This window comes from Orycteropus afer, unplaced genomic scaffold (assembly GCF_000298275.1).
Source record: "Orycteropus afer afer isolate SDZICR_OR568_19922 unplaced genomic scaffold, OryAfe1.0 scaffold00082, whole genome shotgun sequence".
Taxonomy (NCBI): Eukaryota; Metazoa; Chordata; class Mammalia; order Tubulidentata; family Orycteropodidae; genus Orycteropus; species Orycteropus afer.
Window position 1 is genome coordinate 6,347,166 of NW_006921669.1, and position 6,000 is coordinate 6,353,165.

The window sequence follows — 6,000 nt, forward strand, 5'->3', positions numbered from 1 at the left end:
CCAACAGCTAGTGGTTATTGTGTGCATTTTTTAATTTGTTAAGTGAGGCTCAGAAAGATTGAATAGCTAAAGTCACAGAGCTAGGAAGCCAGCCATTGGTGATTCAAAAGCAGGTATCTTATTCCAAAATATAGACTGGGCCACTTTGCCTTCTTCCTAACAGCTAACTGAGAGCCATGCCTCCACAGAGATCTTGCTTGTTCAAGTGGGAGAAAGGTTAACTTCGGACAGAACACTGCAGACAAGAGTAGGCTGGTGTGAGGAAGATGCAATACATAGCAAAGATGAGGGGAAGCGGAGGTCAGGAACACAAAACTCCAAGGATGCAGGCAAAAAAAAAAAAAAGTTGGAGAGTAGAGGAGAAAACAGAGAGAGCATGGGGAGGGTCCTATTGAAGGCTGGATATGTTTCCAGTTTGGCCTGTGGCTGGAATGTTTCATCCAAACACTTGCAGTCACTTAGTGAACAATCTGAACAGATGTGCTAGGTGAGATGATATGGGAAAAAGTCAGCCAGAGAAAGTAAATGTGATGATTGGGACCAAGAGAGCCACACAGATTCTTTTCACCCATCCAACCCCAACTAACGTTCACAGCCCTGGCAGAGCCCAACCAGAGAGGGGTCTTCCCCTAAGCAGGAGGGCAAGGCTTCTCCATGGGGAGAGAGAGGAGGCCGAGCAGGCCAGGTGAGCACAGGTACCACAGGTATCAGTGAAGCGGAGACTCCAGTGCAGGGGGCTTCTCACTGAGGAGGAAGGATGATGGAACGCACAGCAGGGGATGGGAGTACTAGAGGTCTGAGACCAGGACAATAAAACAGCGTTTCATCACCATGAATGAAAACACTTCCTGCTGATTGATAGATTCCCAGGCATCTTTATACACATAGCTAACGCTCTGAGGGTATAAACACAGATCTTTCCACGTAAGATCAACATGAACTGATGAGACTGACTGAAAAAGATTCAACTCAAAAGACCAGTAATTGAAACTTGTGAAAGTCACAGCCACCAGCTCCAAAACAAAAGTATATATAAAAAAAATCCAAGGCATGTGTGTGAGTATGAGATAGACAGAGACACAGAGATACACACACATGGATATTTCGTGTTTGTGTGGTGTTTATGTGTGTAAGAAAGGACTATAAATATAAGTGCTTAAAAAAATCCAGGTAATGGTAGTTAATGTCTATTCAAAAGAAGAGTAATTAGGCAAATCAAGAATTGTGCCTAAATTTTGAAGTTAGGAAGTGTTTCTACCTTGATAATAGATTTTGAATATATGACAATGTCACTGTGTTTCATGCCAGGAAACCAAGTTCACCAAATACCATTTCCTAAGCAAAGGATTCTGGGAAGACAAAACACACCAACTAATATGTTTCCTCTTTTCTCTAATTAGACTAAAAAGTTTGGGGGAGGATCATGCTTTGGCTTTTCTTTTCCTCCACATCGCCTACCAGATGTGATATAATTGCAACAGCAAACATGACTGAGGTTAGGCACTGGGATCAATATTTTATACAAAAGACAGCAAAACAGACATCATTTATGTCTATTTTACAGATAATAAAAGTGAGACTCATAAGGTGAAATGTGTAATAGTTGTGAACATTCCTTAAAAAAACGTACCCTTATGGCTTAGAGATAGATACCAATATATTCACCAGTGAAATTATACAATGTTTGGGACTTGCTCCAAAATAATACAAGAGGGGGGAAGTGGGTGACAGTAATGATGAAACAAAATCTGTCATGAGTTGATAATTGTTGAAGCTGGGTGATGGATGCATTAAGAGGCCATTGTATGATTCATTATTCTATTTTTTTTTTCATAATCTTTCTTTATGTAATGTTGTCCTATTTTTTCATAATGGCAATAAAACCTGCCTTCCTACTACCACATCAGGCATTACCAAGCTTCACAAATATGTGGTTGCAAAATAAATGGCTTTACCCATTGTTTGTGCCTCTCCACAAACATTAGCAGAGGCGGTCATTGGGAGTCCTTCTACAGGGTGATTTGTTTTTCTAAATGGCTTGTCAGTGTCTCTCAGACCCCCCATAAATAAGACTGCAAGCTTGTTTATGCTAGGACCTGCATAATCACTGCCCCAGGCAGGGTGCCTTGTTCTTGATAGGTACTCAGTGAATGCTGACTGGGTGGAGGTGATCTGTGGGTGCAGGGAAGGCTGAAATGACACAGATCACCCAGCACACGTGCTCATCATAATGCCAAATGGGCACATCTCAAGCCTTCCTCCTGAGGTCCCTTGTTGAGTCACATCCATTCATGTTGTTCTTGACAGTCTCAGACAGCTCAACACCTCCGTTTCTTTTATTATTGCCTTTGCTGTTATTTAACTCATTTAACTTGTTTACATGCACATGTTTGATATTAGCAGTTGGACCATGAGGTCCTTGGGGATGGGAATGATGGTTTTCATATCTCTGCAGCTGCCACAGACTTGGCACAGAAGACTCAGGCCAACCCTGTATGTAGGGGCAGCCATAGGCGTGCATCATGCAAGTGCTCCTCAAGAGAAGCAGTTCTGGGAGCAGAGTTGCCTGGCAGCCTCTCTGAGCTGCTGCCGGGATGCTCATGGCATTCATACCTGCCTCTCTCGGTCGCTCCAGGTGGATGAGGGAGCACAAGGGGTCACTTGAGCCTGCCCCTTTGTGCCCCTGCAGCACTCCTGGTGGAGACTTCGCAGAGCCACACTCTGGTCTGAGGCTCTTTCTACCCAGTTCTGATCCCTTCCCTTTTCTCCTTCCCAGGCATTTGTCAAAAAAATCCCCTGTACATCTAAAATCAGCTATCTAAAATAAAATTTAAATAATAGTAATAATATCAATTAAATAATTGTATAAACTAAATTATTGCATACAAAATAATCATGGTTGCTATCTGCAGGAGAAACAAGTAGTCCCACATATTCTGTTGTCCTTTCCCATGTCCTGGAAAGCAAAGGTTCACACTTTTAGTATGGATAGATGAATGTCTGCTCTGTTGTTCCCTGTTTTAGCAACTGCTTTAAAGAAGACCACACTGTTGGAAAACACTAAGCTTCACTAAGGGGCCCTGGTGGTACAGTGGTTAAGCACTCAGCTGCCGACCTAAAGGTGGAACTCACCAGCTGCTCCACAGGAGAGAGATGAGTTAGTCTGCTTTCATAAATGTTTGCATCATTGAAATCATATGGGGCATTTCTACTCTGTCCTATAGGGTCTCTATGAATCAGAATCCACTTGAACGCAGCAGGCTTTATAAACTTCACTTATGACCAGGGCTTTTCTTTCTCCCTTTCTTGCACATGAAAGAAATTCTATTGACCTCTCGTCTACACTTGAAGCATTGGAATGAAATTTTTGTTAAAATCAATTATGTAAATTTTCTGCTCCAAACTATAAGTTGTTCCCTTCTTTAATGATGCCACACATTGCAGTAGAATGACTTGGGGTAGAAATCATGGGCCCTAGGAGACCTGTACAGTTACAACCTGACATTGTGACCTTGGGCAAAGCATCTCTTCTCGTAGTGCATCACTTTCTTTATTCATGAAATGAAACTAAAATGATCTTTATTACCCCCTTCATGGAGATAAGAACCAAATAATAAGGCTTTGTAAGTTACATGGTCTCTGTCACAACTCAACAGTGCCATTGTAGTGGGAAAGCAGGTATAGATAATATGAAAACAAATTAGTGTGGCTGTATTTCAGTAAAACTTTATTTACAAACACATAACAACAACAACAATAGTGTTGGACCAGATTTGGCCCTTGGACTGTAATTTGCTGACTCCTGCCCTAGATTCTTGGAATATTATGGTTGGAAAAGATAATAGGCATCATCAGGTTCAGGATACCAAAGTTCTTCCTTCTAAATTCATGGAAGACACAATTAATTAATCAGGATTTCTGCAAATCTCAGATGTAGCCTCAGAGTCCTTCTGAGCATAGGACTACAGAACAAGCTCAGCTAGCATGTGAGGTGAGGTCAATTGTTTTCCTTGACTCTTATTCAGTTCACAATTCCCAGGTGAGAAAACTAAGTCCCATGATTCAGTAACAATAAATATTAAAATATTTCAAACGCCAGCAGGGTTGCACATGGTGCACAGGTTTCAACGCAGCTTACAGACTGAGACAGACTCAGAAGAGGGAAGAGGCCATCTACTTCTCAACAACTTGGTCAGGGGAAACCTTATGAATAGTAGAGAAACACTCTCTGATACTTTACTGGACAATGTTATGAATAGCCCGGAAACATTGTCCAATACAGTGCCAGAAGATGAGCCTCTTAGGTTGGAAGGCACTCAAAATATGACTGGGAAAGAGCTGCTTCATCAGACTAGAGCCAACCTTAATGATATGGATAAAGTAAAGCCTTTGAGACTTCCATTTGCTGACATGGCATGACTCAAACTGAGGAGAAACAGCTGCAAACATCTACTAATAATCAGAATGATGACTAATAATGGAATGTACAAAGTATGAATGTAGGAAAATTGGAAGTTATAAAAAATGGAATGGAAAACATAAAGATTGATATCATAGGCATCACTGAGCTGAAATGAATCGGTTTTGGCCATTTTCAATCAGACAACCATATCATCTACTATGCCAGGAATGAAAAATTGAAGATGAATAGTGTGGCATTCATCATCACAAAGGATGTTTCAAAAGCTGTCCTGAAGTACAATTCTGTCAATGACAGGATAATATCCATATGCTTACAAGGAAGAGCAGTTAATATTATTATTATTCAAATTTATGCACCAACCACCAAAGCCAAAGATGAGAAAATTGAAGATTTCTACCAACTTCTGCAGTCTGAAATTGACCGAACATGCAATCAAAATGTGTTAATTATCACTGGTGACTGTAATGCAAAAGTTGGAAACAGAAGAATTACTGGTAGTTGGAAAATATGGCGTTAGTGATAGAAATAACCCTGGAGATTGCATGACAGAATTTTGCAAGACCAATGACTATTCATTGCAAATACCTTTTTTCAACAACACAAACGGTGGCTATACATGTGGACTTCACCAGATTGAGTACACAGGAATCTGATCAACTTCATATATGGCAAAAGGCAATGGAAAAGCTCAATATCTTTAGCCACAAACAAGGCCAGGAGCTGATTGTGGAACAGACCATCAACTACTTATATGCAAGTACAAGTTGAAATTGAAGATAATTAAAACAAGTCCACAAGAGCCACAATACGACCTTGAATATTTCCCTCTTGGATTTAGAGACTATCTAAAGAATAGATTTGATCCATTGAACACCAATGACTAAAAACCAGAGGAATTGTGGGATGACATCAAGAATATCATCCATGAAGAAAAAAAAAAGATCACTAAAAATACAGAAAAGGAAGAAAAGACCAAAATGGATGTCAGAAGAGACTCTGAAACTTGCTCTTGAATAGAGAGTAGCTAAAGCAAATGGAAGAAATGACAAGATAAAAGAGCTGAACAGAAGATTTCAAAGAGCAGCTTGAAAAGACAGAGCCAATTATTATAATAAATGTGCAAAGACATGGAGTCTGAAAGCCAAATGGGAAGAAACCCTCAGCATTTCTCAAGCTGGAAGAACTGAGAAGAAATTTAAGCTTCAAGTTGCAATATTGAAAGATTCTATGGACAAAATATTGAATGATGCAGGAAGCATCAAAAGAAGATGGAAGGAATACATGGAGTCACTGTACCAAAAAGAACTGGTCAATGTTCATCCATTTCAGGAGGTAGCATATGATCAAGAACCAATGGTATTGAAGGAAGAAGTCGAAGCTGCACTGAAGGAGGTGGTGAAAAACAAGGCTCTAGGAATTGACAGAATACCCATTGAGATGTTTCAACAGACAGATGCCCTGCTGGAGGCACTCACTCGGCTATGCCAGGAGTTTTGGAAGACAGCTACCTGGCCAACTGACTGGAAGAGATCCATATTTGTACCCATCCCAAAGAAAGGTGATTCCCACAGAATATG